The sequence below is a fragment of the Muntiacus reevesi genome, chromosome 12, assembly GCF_963930625.1.
Source record: "Muntiacus reevesi chromosome 12, mMunRee1.1, whole genome shotgun sequence".
Taxonomy (NCBI): Eukaryota; Metazoa; Chordata; class Mammalia; order Artiodactyla; family Cervidae; genus Muntiacus; species Muntiacus reevesi.
Window position 1 is genome coordinate 57,499,143 of NC_089260.1, and position 18,832 is coordinate 57,517,974.

Consider the following 18,832-nt stretch of genomic DNA (forward strand, 5'->3'; position numbering starts at 1 on the left):
TATGATGAATTTTTTTTTGCACTCACATTGTAGAAAGAGCAAATCTCTGGCAAAGAAGTTAGACCAAGTCTTAGGAACCACAATGGAGACAAAGTCAAGTCCATCAGAAACTAATAGGGAAGGGTTTTATTAACTGATACTCTAGTTTTCTGAGCCATATTATATATATATTATATGCATTGTTGATTTTAAACTACTCTTGGTACAATAAAAGCACTTTGTGTTACGTTATATAATTCACACTTGCAATTTGAGAAAGAAGAGATACATGTGTATATATAACTGAATCATTTTGCTGTGAACCTGAAAGCTAACACAACATTGTTAATCACCTATACTTCAATATAAAATAAAAAGACAAAAAATTCACATTTGTTTCAGAAAGTCCTTAAGTATATTTAAGCAAATTGTAGTCCTAGTATGGATTATATTTGTTGGTTGTACTGTGGTGGAGACTTTCCTGTTGGCTCAGATGGTAAAGAATCCACCTGTAACGCAGGAGACCTGGGTTTGATCCCTGGGTGGGGAAGATCCCCTGGAGAAGGAAATGGCAACCCACTCCAGTATTCTTGCTTGGAGAATCCCATGGACGGAGGAGCCTGGAGGGCTACAGTTCATGGGGTTGCAGAGTTGGACATGACTGAGTGGCTAAACAAAACAGCTTATTGTGGTAGAACAGTGGTTCTTCACTGGAACTTTCATAAGAATCACCTGGAGAATTTGTAGGGTGGGGAAGGGGGGTGGAAGCAATAACCATATCCCACCAGCCCCAGTTAAGTTAGGACCTCTCAGAGTGGGAGCCTCACATTCACATTAAAAAAAATGTTCTCCAAACAATTATGATGTTCAACCAAGGTTGAGACTTAGTGATGAAAGGTTACATGGAGTTGAAGTGACTTTCAAATATTGTTCTAATTACTTTTGTATATTTTTTCTCTGAAGAAAGAAAAGGATGGAAAATTCTAAAACAAAAACTGGAAAATTAGAGCTTTTTGATAATTGGAATAAATAATAGGAGTTTGCAGCCTCATGCTCTATGCCTTTGATAGCTTCTGATTCTTATCTTTGTCAAGCTTTGGTTTTTAAACTAAGGCCTTAGCAGTACTTTCACTCCTTTAGGGCACTGGATGTCCATTTAATACATAATTTGTACAGGTTAATTGATCCCCAGTGTTGTGAAACAGTTAAAGCCCTTCTGACAGCATTTACTACCAGCAGTGACTTACAATTCAGCCAGTGGCATGAACAGGGATGGATGTGTGACTTAAGGCAAATTCTATCATTTCTTTATATTTCTCACCTCATTTTGGCAAAAGAGAGTAATACTGTAATCGCTCAGGAATGCTAATATATTAAAACTAATTTTATCTAGAAATATACTGGAATGGAATGTCAATTGAAAGTAAAATGAAGAGCCATGAAAAAATTCCTGTTATTTATCACAGTGGATTTTCTGACTATCAATCCTTTTACTTTGAAGGAGAAATATAAATGAAAGTATATTCTTGGAAGGACTGTAATTTATGTCTGTCAAAGCCAAGATTCTCAGCGACTCAGGCTTAAATGCCGGTTTATCTGCTCTATGGGCCAAGTGAAAATCAACTTCCTTCTAGGGTTGACTTGAACTTACATTTCTAATCAGAAGTGGCTCTGCAGTATTTTCACCCTCAGAGCTCAATTGTGCACCATGCTATTCCACATAAATTGAATGGAAGAAATAAGACCGGGCTTTTTGAATTGTGTGATCCTGTCATTTATCTCAGAAGGATTTTTATAAATATAAAATTTACTTTTTAAAGCTACATAATTTTGTTTCAGAGAAAGCTTTAATAATATCCTTTCTGAGTCAGAAATAAAGAAAAGCTACCTAAAGCTGACTGTATAGCCCTTCAATTGTTTTATTATTGAAAAGAATAGGACTTATTATACCTCAGTTATGATTCTAAATTGAAGTTTCACATTCAGGTGGCTTAAAAAGTTACTGGGTTTCAAAAACTGTTGTATATCTTTATTAATATAGAAACATGAACCACATGAGTACTTTAAAATCTCACAAAATATAAAGTAAGGGAAAAGGGAGGAAGTAATAGAAATATGGTGTCAAGATGGTCACAGATTTTAAGTGTCAGTCTGTACTGTGTGTCTGTGACGATACAAATTATGTTTTATTCACCCTCATTGAACCTCCAAAACTTTATTTCCACTTGTCACAAGCAAGGGTGCTAGATCTCACAGAGTTTTGGTTTTGCACCAGAGTGACACAGATTACGCTGGAATCATAGTCTTTCTCTGTGGGGGACTGCTCTCCTGCAGCCCTGCGTTAAATTCTCCAGGGAGGGAGGGAAGAGATGAGCAGAAAGAGAAGGAGAAGCTGGTGTTTCCTCATGACTCCCAGGGATGTCAGCTTTGGAGCAGGGAGATGGACATCCCCAAAAGCTTCTCTGCTGGGACTGGATAAATGTGGGATGGATGTGTGCATAAAGTGCCATGAAAACATCTATGCCAGGCACCCCAGGGTGTCACCTTCCCGTTGACTGTGCTCCTTGCCTTTGACCCTCCCTAGGGGGTGTCCACCTCCTTGCCCATCTTCCCTTTTTATCTCCCGTCCACACTCCCCTCCACTGTGCCCAAGAGGGCTGTGTGGCTTGGAGACCTACTGCTTCCATAGCTCCAGGCTTTTCCATGAAGGAACACACTCCACCTTGAAGAGACAAGCCGCTGGAATTGGGCTCTGCTTCTCCAAGCCTAGCGTTCTCCACCCCTGCCTGGTAGAGCTCGGCTCAGGTGAGGATGCAGCCTGCTGCCAGCTCCCCATGGCTCTTTCAGTTGTTTTTGTGTGATTTCAGGTCTGACAGTTTTCTTATTTTTTACTGTGTTTGTGTTTCTCTGTCTGAGATAATATCATGGTGAAAGTGAAAGTGAGACTCGCTCAGTCGTGTCTGACTCTTTGAGACCCCATGGACAGTCCATAGAATTCTCCAGGTCAAAATACTGTAGTGGATAGCTTTCCTTTCTTCAGGAGATCTTCCCAACCCAGGGATCGAACCCAGGCCTCCCGCATTGCAGGCAGAGTCTTTACCAGCTGAGCTACAAGGGAAGCCCAATATCATGGTGCTTCCGACCAATGTTTCTCAAAGCATGTTTCCTCAAAGTGCATGCTAGCAAACAGGAATTTTGCACATAGCAGCAGTGATTTAGAGCAGAAAAGGAACATTGACTTTTCACAAATGCATCTCTTCTTCACTACTGTTGGCTTCTAGAAATCAATGTGGGCATGTAATTTCCCCCCATCTTCTAGCACTGTGTTTACTGGGACTGCTGGTCCTCCACAGAGACCTGGAGCTTCTTTCACGCCTGTTCTCTACTTGGGGTGATGCCCTGTATGGGGGCGGTGCCCACCCGTAGGTGGAGGCCGTTTGTTTGAAGTGTTAGATCTTCAGAGGCTCAGCAACCCAAGTTGGTTTGTTTTACCTTCCTTTATTACTCCTCTGTATGGGAAGGGATTTAGATGGTTCTATTGGAAAGGGTAACCTGGAAGGCCAGTGTGATACAGATAAGTATATAAAAAAATCTCTCAATGATCAAATCATATGAATTTTCAAAACATAATATTGACTATACCTAAGAGGGTCTTAAATTTTGCATTTGGAAAGCTCCCTCCAATGACATTCCACATTAAGAAATCTGACACTTTCTTCTACATTTGGAATGAATGACTTGACAGTAACAAGGATTATAATTTAGAGATAAGTCACATTGATGATTGAACAATTGAATCATTTTTGCAGTTTTATTCATTAACTATTTCCTGCAACTACTGTGTGATTTTGGTCTTCGTATATTTTCCTATCCTCTTATCTTCTACTTGTTAAAAGCTTATCCACTATTCATTTACTTCTTAGGCTTCTATCCAAGACAGAAGCAATTGATTCTTTTTTTTTTTTTTTTTTTTTTTTTTAATATTATTTTATTAGTTGGAGGCCAATCACTTCACAACATTTCAGTGGGTTTTGTCATACATTGACATGAATCAGCCATACAGTTACATGTATTCCCCATCCCGATCCCCCCTCCCACCTCCCTCTCCACCCGACTCCTCAGGGTCCTCCCAGTGCACCAGGCCCGAGCACCTGACTCATGTATCCCACCTGGGCTGGTGGTCCGTTTCACCATAGATAATATACATGCTGTTCTTTCAAAACATCCCACCCTCACGTTCTCCCCCAGAGTTCAAAAGTCTGTTCTGTATTTCTGTGTCTCTTTTTCTGTTTTGCATATAGGGTTATCGCCACCATCTATCTAAATTCCGTATATATGTGTTAGTATACTGTAATGTTCTTTATCTTTCTGACTTACTTCACTCTGTATAATGGGCTCCAGTTTCATCCATCTCATTAGAACTGATTCAAATGAATTCTTTTTAACGGCTGAGTAATATTCCATGGTGTATATGTACCACAGCTTCCTTATCCATTCATCTGCTGATGGGCATCTAGGTTGCTTCCATGTCCTGGCTATTATAAACAGTGCTGCGATGAACATTGGGGTGCACGTGTCTCTTTCAGATCTGGATTCCTCAGTGTGTATGCCCAGAAGTGGTATTGCTGGGTCATATGGCAGTTCTATTTCCAGTTTTTTAAGAAATCTCCACACTGTTTTCCATAGTGGCTGTACTAGTTTGCATTCCCACCAACAGTGTAAGAGGGTTCCCTTTTCTCCACACCCTCTCCAGCATTTATTGCTTGTAGACTTTTGGATAGCAGCCATCCTGACTGGCGTGTAATGGTACCTCATTGTGGTTTTGATTTGCATTTCTCTGATGATGAGTGATGTTGAGCATCTTTTCATGTGTTTGTTAGCCATCTGTATGTCTTCTTTGGAGAAATGTCTGTTTAGTTCTTTGGCCCATTTTTTGATTGGGTCGTTTATTTTTCTGGAATTGAGCTTCAGGAGTTGCTTGTATATTTTTGAGATTAATCCTTTGTCTGTTTCCTCATTTGTTATTATTTTCTCCCAATCTGAGGGCTGTAAGACAGAAGCAATTGATTCTTAAAGAAGTGCTAATATTCCCAGGATTTTAAATAGCGGCAAAGCTTCATTGGTGAAGAATACAGCTCTGGGTTCTTTTCTAGTTGTGGTAAGTGCTCTATTCTTGGTTGACAGGCCTTTTGTAATCTATATGTGACTTAAATCCGGAAACGAAATATAAAATGAAGCCCTTGTTATGGGCAAAGAGGAAACAGTATCTATTTATGGGAAGCTTTGGTCAAAGGCATTTCTAGCTCCCTCTGAGGTGTAAATCCCCACATGGTAATCAACCGTGGTCGGAAATTGGATTTAACGGTTCAGTTGAAAGTGTCTTCCAGCCCAGAACATTGAAAGAATTGTGGAATTTTAGAGTTGGTAAGAGTCTCATGGAACAGACTAAAATCTATTGCTATAGATGCATTTGGAGAGTGAATTTGGGTTTCTGCAGCCAATTTAAAACCAAAGGAGGCTGGCTTTGGTTTGGTCTGCATCACATGCAGACAATCACCCATAGTGCGCTATTCTCTCACTGTTGGAGCAGAGATGTTTATAGCAAATTTATATATACTGTGCATCCAGCGACCCATGTTGGTTTTTGAGGATCTTTTTATTATAGCCTCATCCTGTTTTCTTCTGAAGAGTGTTGCTGTGGGTGTAGTGGTCACATGTCATACTTGGATCTAGTGGTGAAAACCAGGAGGGTGTGTTGGTGAGGACTGAGGGTCCTCTGCCAACCCCACCGCCCCAAGCCTGACTCAGCACCCCCAATCCCTTAGCTGAGCCCCCAACCTCACCTCAGGTTATTTCAGCTGCTTCTGAAGTGAGATTTAGGGAAGAGAAGGGACAAGGCCCTGGAGCTGGGGAAGGCTCAGATGTGAGGCTGGGGCAATTAGATGCTGGCCTCCTGTGCCTGCTCTTTGCTTCTGTCCTCAGAGCTTCTGCCCTCTAATCTGACCCTTTAGGTGGGGGACAAGGCAGGAAGCCCAGGGCCTGGAATGGCCGGGAGCCCTCGGCATCTGTGGCCCCAGCGTCCTGCCACCTCACCTGTCACCTGTGACTCTCCCTGTTGGCCGGAGTCCATTCTGTTTAGACAAACCTCAACTTCCTGGTGCTCCTCTAAGACTGATTTTATCTGCATGGAAACTAGAGGCTCAGGAGAAGGAGCTCCTCCCACAACAAGTGGGCCTGACCGCTCCCAGAATGCTTGTCATCGCCTTAGGTTCCGAATCGCACATCTTCCTCGTCTACACTGTCCGCACAACATGCCTACACTCTGGCATGATTTCATCCTTTTTATGGCTGAGTAGCATTCCACTTTGGCCACCTGATGCAAAAAGCTGACTCATTAGAAAAGACCCTGATGTTGGGAAAGATTGAAGGCAGGAGGAGAAGGGGACGGCAGAGGATGAGATGGTTGGATGGCATCACCGATTCAATGGAGTTTGAGCAAGCTCCGGGAGATGGTGAAGGACAGGGAAGCCTGGTGTGCTGCAGTCCATGGGATCACAAAGAGTTAGATACAACTGAGTGACTGAATAAGTATTCCACTGTGTATATGTACCACGTCGTCTTCTCTGGCACCCTTTTAATTGCTTCCTCTTCTGTTGTTTTTTTCCGGGCTCAGAAGCAGCCATCCGCTACGACTTCTGTGTCACCAGAAGTCACCACCACCCTTTTCTGTTTAAAGATCAAGCCAGGCTCCAGCTCAGCACTTTGCTCCCTGGGTATGTGGACAGATGAGCCATCCTGCAAGTGTGGGACTCTGAATGATCTCCTGACCTCTTCCCATGAGATGCCCATAGTGCCATCAGCTCTGGTTGTAACCAACAGCCGTAACTGCCCATGTTGTGAAATGTCCCTTGTTCCTGAATTGAAACCACTTGTCTAGCTTGTGTGTGTATGTCTCTTTCTTAAGCTAACTTCCAATTTTTTCACACTGCTACCAGAATAATGTTTTTATAATGAAAATTTCATTAAGGAATTCCCTTTCTTTAGGGCTTCCCTGGTGGATCCTGCCAATGCAGGAGGCATGAATTCGACCCCTGGTCCGGGAGGATCCCACAGCAGTGGAGCAGCTGAGGCCATGTGCCACAAGAGCCTGTGCTCTAGGTCCAGGATCTTCAGCGACTGAGGCCCACGCGCCCTAGAGCCCGTGCTCTGCAACGAGAGAAGCCGCCGCAGTGAGAGACCCTCTCACCACAAGTAGACAGAAGCCCATGCAGCAGCCAGAAGCCAGTGCAGCCAAATAAATAAAATTTAAAAAGAAGCTCCTTTTCTTTGAAACTTTCAATGTGCCCCGATGACTTTCAAGGTTAAATTCAAGCTTCCTTGTTGAGCACAGAAGAGATGAGTGGTCTCCCCGCCCAGCTTATCATCCTGAAGCTCCGAAGCTCTTAGGCCTCTGACCCATGCCTTTCATTCTGTAGGAGTCATCGCCTTCCTGCCTCAGAGCCCACATACACTTGTCTTCCCACTTCTTAAACTGTCTTTCCTCTTTCACATCCAGTAAGCATAGCTTGTCCATAAAAACTAGCTAAAGAATCCTATTCTCTGCACACCTTTATCTTTAAATCAGACTCAAGCCCTCTGTCCTCTTGTGGTCTTCTTTGCATCCCATTATCAGAACACGTATCTGTTAGATGTGATCATTGATTTCTTGTCTTTTTCCTCTTGCCAGACTCTAATCTCTGAGAAGGTCAAGATCTTGTCTCACACTTCACAGACACTCAGTATAGCTCACTAGTGTCTAATATGCTAGAGGATCGAGGCGAACTGAAGTTACCTTTGGCATGAGCAACCATCTAGCCCTCAGTGGAGAAAGTACCATTTGAATTGAGCCTATATGCATGAGAAAATATTTTAAGCATTAAACATTGTAGAAAGAAAAGAGTCGGGTAGATTCAGAGATAGGCATGTAGACATTTTGTTAGAGCAGTCATTAGACTATGAGGGTTGAGGGGAGTCACATGTTGGCACTAGATCTTAGGGACCCTTCACTCCAGTGGAAGATGTTGGGGAGACATTTGTAATCCTAACAAGGCCATGGTATCATGAACATGTGTTCTGCCAGAGTTACCAGATAATCCAATATGGCAGACGGGGAAGAAGAGATGGTTCAGATGGACCATTTATAGCTATTCAGTTAGTCAGTTCAGTCATTCAGTTGTGTCTAACTCTTTATGACCCCATGGACTGCAGCATGCCAGGCTTCCCTGTCCATCACCAACTCCTGGAGCTTGCTCAAACTCATGTCCATCAAGTCAGTTATAGCTATTAGTTCAGGCAAAAAATATATAGACTTGAAGTAAGAGTTTTACAATTCTCAATTGGATTATAGCTAAGTGTATTAGAATCATGACTTTTTTGATAACTGTTCTGATTTTGGATTGAAGTAAGTTCTTAAGGAGTCCAACTTGTGTGATTTTTAACTGATGTTAACTATTTAAGCATAAACACAATCCTTGTAGGATACACCTTGGTAGTGTCCACTGTCATTGATTCTGGCACAGCATGCAAAGAAGATACTAGAAAGCTTTTCTCTTGAACCTAATGGATAATGATAATTCAGTCTATTTTTCCTTTAAAATCACTTAGAATAATTTACTGTGCTCTGAAATAAGGATCTCCATTCAGAAGCCTAATTAACTTCTAAACTGTATGAATAATTTATTGCTGTAACACATCGTTCTTACTTGCTGTTGTCCAGTGAAGCTTGAAAATGCATATTTTAATGTTACCTGATTTGTATGGAGACTTGGAGTCACAGGGCACATCCAGCATGTGGATGTGGGAACAGGACACAGTGGATCCCCAAGTCAGCTGCCACCTCGGTGCTCCTTCTCAGAGGCTTTGTTGTTCAATCTCTTAATCAGTGTCTGACTCTTTGTGACCCCATGGACTGTAGCCCGCCAGGCTCCTCTGTCCATGGGATTCTCCAGGCAGGAATACTGGAGTGGGTTGCCATTTCCTTCTCCAAATGATCTTCCTGACTCAGGGATTGAACCCATGTCTCTTGGGTCTCCTGCATTGACAAGTGGATTCTTTACCACTGAACCCCTGGGAAATAGGATGCTGAGCCTATATTAATTTTTTATTAAGGTTCATAAACCCATCTTCTGTCTTATTCCATAGGATGTGGCTAAGAGTTCATGTTTGTGTAGGTGAAGCTTGTATAAAAACACTGGCTGGTTATTCATTCTCTGTAAGCTGAGGGCTGTCTACAAAGCCTGTGCTAAGACCCTGGGGATGTGGAGATGAGCTTATCCCTGGCGTGGCCTGTCTTCATGGAGCTCAGAATCTAGTTGGGGGAGAGAGATGGGGGCCAGAGACTTGCTCAGGTATAATAAAACCACAACTGTGTGTTGCTGTGAGAACCTGGAGTAGGGGGACTTGACAAGCGCTCAGGGAGGGCTTACTGGAGGAGAAGACACAGCTGAGACCCACAGCCTGGGTAGGAATTCAGCGGGCAAACCTGGAGGGACAGGTAACCAGGCTGAGAAGACAGCTGTGCAGAGTATAGCAAATACGAGATTGGGAGGCCAGGGTGGAGTGGGAAGAGGCAAGAGACGCTGGAGAGAAGGCTGGAAAAGCGTGTTTGGGCAGGATTATGGAGGGACTTGGGCTCTATCAAGGAATTAATTGTACCTTTGTTATAAACTGAAAGCTTTAAGAGCTTCAAGAAGTGTTTGCACAGGAGAGGGGCACAGGATATGGGACCAACAGGGCGGTTCTTATGTCACAGCACCCGAGGGGAAGTTTGGTCTAGATTGGAAGCAGTGGGTGGGAGGAGACTGGGATGCATTCAGGAGATGTGTGGAGGCAAAATCAAAATGATGTGGAGCCGAATAGAACAATGGAGTGAGGGCAGAGGTGGTGATGCTACATTTTCATTTGCACATGTGGCTACATGGTGGCTCTGTTGACCAGACAGTAACAGCTGAGCAAAGCAGGTACTGTGAAGGATGATGACCTGGTTTTGGACACACTGGGTTTGAGGCACCATGGTAGGTATCCAGGGGATATGGAAAAAGCTGTTGGGTGTATGAATCTAGATCTTAGGGGTTAATCTGGAGATGTAGTTTGCGTGCCTGCTGCATAGAGGTACTAACTGAAGCCGTGGGTATAGATGAAATTGTCTGAGGAGGCTGTATTTGGAAAAATAAAAAATGACAACAGTGATGACTTTCTGCCTTCCCAGGTGGCTCAGACAGTAGAGTCTGCCCGAAATGTGGGAGACATGGGTTCGATCCCTGGGTCAGGAAGATTCTCTGCAGAAGGGAATGGCTACCCATACCGGCATTCTTGCCTGGAGAATTCCAAGGGAAGAGGAGCCTAGTGGACTACAGTCAAGGGGATGGAAAAGAGCTGGACACGACTTAGAGACTCACACTTTCACTTTCAAAATTATATGAGTGATGGCTTTCTGCTTTCAACATATGAAGAAATAGCTACTAATTCATTAATGTCGAAATTCTTTGAAATGATTTAAACAGATTTCAGATTCTTTCAAGTCACCATTTACATTTATCTAATTGTAATGTATGCCTAGAAATGTCAGGATTTTCAATAGCATAGTAAAAATAAGGTTACAGGAGAGGGTAGGCAGGTTATGTTATCAAGTTGAGAAGACAGTGAAAACTGAAGTTAAATCTCTCCTTACTTGACAGGGCTAAAGCCATAACATACGTCAAACAAACCAAACTGGAAATATCATATGCAACCCACTTCAGTATTTTTGCCTGGAGAATTCCATGGACAGAAGAGCCTAATAGGCTACAGTCCTTGGGGTCACAGAGAGTAGGACACAACTGAGTGACTAACACTTTAGAAATAGTATAAAGTAATAAAAATATTTTTTGAAAAAATTTTGTTAGAAATTTGTCAAATTATGTGGACAAACAGTTTAAAGACGTCTGGTTTATAATCAGATAGAACTCTCTGGGTTGTCTTATTTCCCTGCTGGGAACAAAATCTGCTTTTGTGCATTTTCCACATTCATTAGTAGTGAATTCAAACACTAGTGGTGTATCCTACCGTGTATGAGATTGAAGTTCCGCAGAAAGCATTCAATCCACCAGCATCCTGGTAGGTGAGTCTGGACCTAGGGAGATTTATTCCAGGGGCACACTGGAGGGAAAAAATAGGCTGTGATCAGCAGGTTCTTAGTAGGTCTGTGCTGGAAGAAGCTATGCGTTCCTTATGAAGGACTTAGTATAAATTGCTCATATAAAATATTCAACTGTGAAAGTTAATATTTGTCGATTCTTTTCATTACTGTGGAATACAATTCTATTGATGAGAAGTGTAACTGTATGACTTGTTCCTGATATCACAGTATGATATCAAATAAAACACTGCGTGCTCTTTTAACCCGTCCATTTTCTCTGACCCTGCTTGTAGTGGGCTCGGTATGTGAGGTACCCTCCCAGCAGAGAGCTCTGTTGATTTCGGGACCTTCTGTCTGGGGACCAGGAACCCATGCAGACCACACAGGGTGCACGGCTGATGGTGGTGGAGGGAATAGTGCTAATGAAAAGTACCTCTGCTAAACTTCAGTTTTATTTATGGTGACAATTCTAATCAAGAATTTGTTCAAAAGAAGCCTAGAAAGTGGGAAAGAGGAAAAGCAGGCCTACGTTGTTTGTAAACCAGAATATTCACTTTTACAATCTGGACGAGGCATTAAGTGGTGACTCTGCTCGAGTCCTGAAAATATGGTATGTTTTCCAAAAAGAAAGCAAATGAAGAATTACACAGCTCAACTTAATTGGAAATCTACCTAAATTAAAATAGATCTGAAAAACAGTGTGAACTAGTAGTTTGAAGGTTTCTACAAGGATGTCCTTTAATGTTAATATACAAAATGGTAAAATTAAAAGCTAGTTAGCCACTTCCTCAAGTCTTTGTTCCAGTGCATGTTTGCATAGAGAAGCAGAGGAATCAAAACACATATAATCACATCCTTTAGTTTAAATTTTTTTTATTTTTTAATTAATTAATTTATTTTAATACACTTTAGCTGTGTTTGTCTTGCTGGAGTCCTGTGATGAAGGGTATGGTCCTGGGAAGGTGAGGGGGGCAGGCGTCAGCTGTGTAGAAAGGAATTTCCACATAGGGGTAGAAAGCAGTGAAACAAGTAGAGTGTTTATTGGGAGGAAAAGGGTACAGTATGTGTGGATAGACACATGGGTGGACTCAGAGTCCTGCCTAGTTTTCTTCTGTCTGTCTTGGCCTGTCTTTGTCCTGGTCCTGACTAACCTGCTCCTTCTTGCTCTCCTTGGTTGTCTATTCATAACTGAAGATATTGGGGAGGTGGTCTGAATGTCTCCTGCCCTCTGTTAGGCAGGTCTGTTTTCTTACAAAATTTCCCCTTGGTGGGAGTTTTAGTTTGGATAATTGGGTGGGAAAATTATAGATTTCTCCTCCCAACATACTCTGAGGGAATTTCTCTCAAGTCCAGCTTCACCCAAAATCCATTACTTCTCTTCTGTCAGTTTGTTCAGCTTCTTTAGAGAGGCATTTATACTAACAATAAGGATTATATATGTATATTTTCCTACTGGGCTTCCCTGGTGGCTCAATGGTAAAGAATCTGCCTACAATGCAGGAGACTTGGGTTTGATCCCTTGGGTTGGAAAGATCCCCTGGTGAAGGAAATGGCAATCTGCATTAGTACTCTTGCCTGGAGAATCCCCGTGGACAGAGGAGGCTTGCTGGCTACAGTCCATAGGGTTGCGAAGAGTCAGATACTTCAGTCGGACTGAAGCAACTGGGCATGTACATATATTTTCCTGTTAGCAGCTGGTGTCCTTATAGGCGTTCCAGGTACCAGTTAGCTGTATTTCTCTACCAAGGGCCTCTGCAGTCCCTCCTCCATGCCTGCCCCCACCCTCGAGGGTGGAGTCTCTGCCCAGACAGTCAAGTGCTTCCTGCCTCAGGGCTCTCTCTGAGCAGGAGCATCTCATCCATTTCATCTGTCAGCCTTCTCCCATGAATTTCATGTGTTTCCAGAATTTGCTGAAATCTTCTGCCTGTTGGTGATCTCCCCCATTCTGGCCTTTTGATTGTTATGTGTTTATCTATTTGCATTGACCATCTGGGCTGTTATTTCCGTGGAATCTCGAAAGAGAATGAGGTGAATTGGTGTACACAGCTCAGTTTCAAATCAGAATTTTTTTCCTCTTAACTTTGAAATTGTTCGTTGAAATAAGATGTTAAATATTAAAGTAAAATTATTCTACTAAGGTATTTCTCAGTTCAGTTCAGTCGCTCAGTCCTGTCCAACAGTTTGCAACCCCGTGGACTGCAGGACACCAGGCCTCCCTGTCCATCACCAACTCCCAGAGCTTGCTCAAACTCACGTCCATTGAGTCGGTGATGCCATCCAATCATCTCATCCTCTGTCATCCCCTTCTCCTCCTACCTTCAATCTTTCTAGGTCTTTTCTAATGAGTCAGTTGTTCACATCAGGTGGCCAAAGTATTGGAGCTTCAGCATCAGTCCTTCCAATGAATATTCAGGACTGATTTCCTTTAGGATTGACTAGTTTGATCTCCTTGCAGTCCAAGGGACTCTCAAGAGTCTTCTCCAACACCACAATTCAAAAGCATCAGTTCTTCGGTGCTCAGCTTTCTTTATGGTCCAACTCTCACATCCATACTTGACTACTGGAAAAACCATAGCTTTGACTAGACAGACCTTTGTCAGCAAAGTAATGTCTGCTTTTTAATATGCTGTCTAGATTTGTCACAGCTTTTCTTCTCAGTATGAAGAAATTCAGGAAGACTCTGCCTGTCACCCCACATCCTCACATAACTAGTTTAGCAGCAGCAGGATACAGAGACTAGGTCCTCATTGGTGGGACTTGATGGAAGCCCTGTGGGACAGTCCTGTGACAGGCCCTCCCCCTCCCCCCTGCACTTGCATGGGAACAGCCTTCTAAGCGAGGCAGGAGGCCCACACAGGCAGCACAGAACCCCTGTTTTCATCTTCCCTGTGAACAGAAGGAATGGGTGGAAAATCCTGGAACTTTACCAAAGTTAGGCTTTTCTCTGGTAGATAAGCCGTATCTTTAAGCATCATAAACTATTTTTTTTTAAAAGCACATTGCCAAGGAAAGGAATCTCTGCACATTTGCTGGAGCCACATGGCTTGAAATGCTCAAGCAGGTTTAGAGCTTGATGCACACAGGCAGGAAATTGCAGGAAGGCCTCTGCCAAGCTGCTCAGGATTCTGATGTTTGGTCTAATAACTCCTAGTTGGTACTAGGGACCCTGACAGCTGGGCTGTTCTTCTCCAATGGCACCTGCGGTTTGCAGATTGGTGAGATCTGGGCATCCTTGGTTCATCGGCTCCTTGTGTTTATCTTGCACATGTACCCTAACCTCATCAAGCCAAGTGTTTTGCATGCTTTTTTTTTTCCTTGGTGTATGTACTTTTATTCTGTTTTTGATACATATTTACATACACTTTTATTTTTATAAAATTGAAACAGTATTGCTCTAGTGCCCTATTTTTTCTTTTTTTTCCTCTCTCTTTACTGGGGTATGGTTGCTTTAGAATGTTGTGTTAGTTCTTGCTGTACACCTGTGTGAATCAGCCATGTGTATACTTATATTCCCTCCCTCTTGAGCCTCCCTGCCACCCTCCCCACTCAGTCCCAACCTCTAGGTCATCACAGAACACCGAGATGAGCTCCCTGTGCTATCAGCAGCTACCCACTAGCTGTCTTTTTTATGCATGGAAGTGTATTTATGTCAGTGTTACTCTCCCTATTCATCCCACCCTCCCCTTTCCACCCCCCTCCATGTCCACACATCTGTTCTCTACATCTGCATCTCTATTGCTGTATGCTTCTTTTGGAATCTTTAGTGATTCTGTCTGTAAAAAAGTTTAAAAAGTAAAACATCAAGAAGAAGAAGACCTTGGTATTTTGTGTCCAGAAGGAACACTGGCTGTGCCTGCAAACACCTTGATTTTGCTGCTTTGGAGAGAACAGACTCCTAACCACGTCCTGCTAGGGGGTTTATGAAGTGTCATGGATGGACCCAGAGCCGGCCAGCCCAGGAAATGACTTCATTACCAGGCATTCACCTTACCAAGGCCGAGGCATCTTTAAGAGGCTTTCTCAGGGAGTCTTAGCTGAGTATGAAGTTTTCTCTCCTTCTCAGAAGTCTCTTTAATTTCCAATGGGTGCTTTTTGGAACATTCACCTAAAATTCAGGCCGAAGATTCATTTTTCTCTCCTCAGAAATTTTTCCTAAGAAAACTCGTTCACAGTTTTCCTTTCTTAACATGTATGTTTCTACCCCAGGAGAGCGGTCAGTTCTTATATTAATTTCCAGGCGGAGGATGTTGCCACAATGTTACTTTTTTGACCAAGTATCTTTGACAGAGGACATCAACAGCAAACAATTACACAACCCTCACAATACAGGAAGAAGTGCTCTTTAAGTCTGTGTTGGGAGTAAAGCAATCAAAGGAAAGCTTCTGCAAGCAGAAATCACCAGAAACATTGCAGAAATGTTCTGAAGAGTAACTTCAGGAAGCTGGACAAAAGAAAGAAAAAACAGAATACAGGCATACATTTTTGCATCCCTGCTAAACAGACTCCCCAAACAATATTACTGTTTTAGTGCTATTGCAGAGACAGTAGTACAGGGGGTAAATAATAATTATTATTATCATATCATGTCCCAATTTTATAGACGATACTGAGACTTAAAGAGTGATCTTTAATCTGTTGGAGACAAGCAGTTACAGAATTAACAAGTAGAAGTAATCTTTGATTTGGGGAATATAATAAAGTGTATGACACAGACTAATGCTGAGATAACATGAATTTGGAACATTTTGTCACCATTTACATAAAATTAAGGAAAGGTTTTGACAGTGATTTTTCAGTATTTATATACCTTGATTCAAAATCAGTAATGATGGAAATGCTGTGTTTTTTTTTTCTTCCTTGATTTGTTTTGCTGGATAAACAGTTAATTCTGGTCTACTGTCAGGAGACCTGGGTTTGATTCCTGGGTCAGGACGATACACTGGAGAAGGAAATGACAACCTACTTCAGTATTCTTGCCTGGAGAATCCCATGGACAGAGAATCCTGGCAGGCTATGGTCCATTGGATCCCAAGAGTCAGACATGATTTAGTGACTAAACCACCACCACCCACTGTCTCAGAAAGTAAATAATATCGTATTCTCTCTGATTATTGATGCAATTTCCAGCCTTTTAAAGATGGTGAGAGAATGAACAACAGTTATTTTTATGTTGTTATCACATTGAACTACACTAGTTGTAAAATAATGAAGTGAGCTTGTAGCCTGGCAAAAATGAAACATGCATAAATTGTCCAAATGATGTGGCTTTCCCCAAGGTTGAGCCACCATGTGCTATGAGCTATTTCTCCATCCACTGTTGAGATTCTGTTCCAGTATTCCCTAAGGTAGGGTTAGGGTTTGTGGTGGGGAAGGAATTTCATGCACATCTTCCCTAACCTAACTGTCCGTTGCTCTTCTCCAATCATTGCTTAGGACTTTGGTGAATGGGGTGGGGTGGGGGAAGATGAGTATAAGGAATCAAAATAGAAAGAGTCAGGGGAACATGTTTATTTACTCAGCTGTGCATCATGTCTCTAAAGCCATAAAAAGAATGGCTCTGGTGGCTGCCCTTTACCTTCACTTCTAACAGGTAAAACAGTCAGAGTGAAGCTACAGGCACTGATGAGTGAGCGTGGTCAGATGACCTCACTTCATTTTGAGGCGGGAACACTTGTTGTGAAGGAGGACTCAGCGAAAAGTTGGTATGGATGACTGTTGGCATCTCCTAAACATGTCTGAGGGTCTCTCCTCCCATCCTCCAGGCTCCAGAGGTGAGTGGCCTGGAGTTGTCTTTCCTCTGTGCTGTGGAGACTGCTGTCTCCTTTAGCCCTGTGATTTCTGTGGAAGATGCGTTCACTGGTGCTGGAGACCCAACAGTCCCTAGCTGATTCCAGTGCAGCCATAGTTTCTCTGGCCACAGCAGGGGAAGTGGGATGGCCAGACGGTGCAGGGATGTCCGAGGAGCAGAGAGGAGGAAATCCTGTGTTCTGGGTCTCCACTACCTTCAACTTTCTCCATCACTTCCTGGTGGAATCTGACCAGGGAGAGGAAGCCTGGAGGCACCCTGGATAGCATAACCAGGGCCGGGGAGGGGACTGGCTTGGAGGGACCAGAGACCACAGCAGCACCAGCTGGGACTCTAGTTTAGTAAAACGTCAGCTGGCTGAAAGCTGAAGTGCACAGGGCTGCCATCCACCACGTCCCCGTAACCTGCGCTCCTCTGCAGGCTGCTGCATCATGAATGTTTTATTGTGCTGCTCTTTTTGATGAATACACCATCCATCTTGATTTCCTATCTGCTTAAAACCTTATTTCTATGAATTTTTCTTCAGCATTTGTGATCTCTAAATAGACAAAACAAAAAACTCAAAGGAGCAAGGAGAAAATATCAAACAGCGAGAGATGAGTACATGTAACTCTTTAAAACAAATCCTTGCATAGTTGACATTCTGCTTTGTTTTCACCCTTTCTCCCCCAAATACTTTTTTGTTGTTGTTATTGAATTTTTTTTAATTATCAAAGATTATGAATGTACAACATTGAGAAGTATAGGACAATACTTTTAAATGTATTTACGTTCATAATTAAGTGAAAAAAAATTGCCCCTTAAACTCATCATTACTCAGTGGTAGCTAAAAGTTATTTTTCATTTTTCAGATTTTCGCATAATAACAAATTGTCTAACATCCTTGCTGGGAGCTCTTTTCACGTGGACTCATTAAAGAGATTATAAGTGAAAGCAAATGCATAAGTACAAAAATCTATGATTTTCTCCAAAATAAATAAATCCCGGTCTATGGTGTGCCTTTATCTCCTTTTGCCAAGAGAGGTTCTTGTGAGTCCAGCGCATTAGGTAGAAAGCTTTTGTTGTGAGCTCCAGATTCACGCAGCCCCAGATCGTGCACTGCACTTTCATGTGTTCTCTTAGAAGTGACTTTCAAAGAGAATGGTGAAGACAGACATTTTCCTCGGTTCTCAGCAATTTCCTTGCTGATAAATCTAAAGATTCCCAAGACTTCCTTTTTCTTTAACTTTTTATTAAAGAAGAGATGAGAGACATTCCAAAGATAGCCTGACCCTCTGGCCAAGCCGCGAAGCTTTCCTCGTCTCTCATGCGATGTCAGTTCAGTTCCTTTCTTCCTTCGTTAGGCAGACTGAACGAAATCCCCATCCAGTCCCCTCATCTCACAGCTCTGCCAGGTGACTCTGACTCCTCTGCTCTGATCTGTCCTTCACCCCATCTGTGTGTACGCTTAGCACTCTTGGTGTCTTCCTGTTTGTGATTTTTCCCTGCACACCAAAAACACACAAATTATCAGGTGATAATCAGCGTCCTGCTCCCGATGCCAGCTGCTGGGCACCATGTGGAAGAAGGGAGCACAGGGGGCGTCTCCCACCCGAGGCCGCTCTGCCGCCCTTGCCCTTAAGATGCCATGTGCCCAGATCCAGGACCATTAGTACATGGGTGCGAAGGTGGTTGTTGTTCAGTTGCTAAGTTGTGTCTGATTTTTTGCAGCCCCACGGACTGCAGCATACCAGGCTTCCCTGTCCTTCGCTATTTCCCAGAATTTGCTCAAATTCATGTCCATCGAGTTGGTGATGCCATCCAACCATTTCATCCTCTGCCACCCTCTTCTCCTCCTGTCCTCAGTCTTTCCCAGCATCAGGATCTTTTCCAGTGAGTCAGTTTTTTGCACC

At 42.9% G+C, this 18,832-nt stretch overlaps 1 long non-coding RNA gene across 1 annotated transcript in view; it reads left to right on the forward strand.

The window, feature by feature from the left end:
- Positions 1-11,376, forward strand: part of LOC136144808 (uncharacterized) — a 35,329-nt gene extending 23,953 nt beyond the window's left edge. The window contains exons 3-4 of the long non-coding RNA XR_010658636.1: positions 5,024-5,137; positions 7,024-11,376. This is a non-coding gene — a long non-coding RNA (uncharacterized lncRNA). The remainder of the gene's footprint in view (positions 1-5,023; positions 5,138-7,023) is intronic.
- Positions 11,377-18,832: the final 7,456 nt, after the last annotated feature.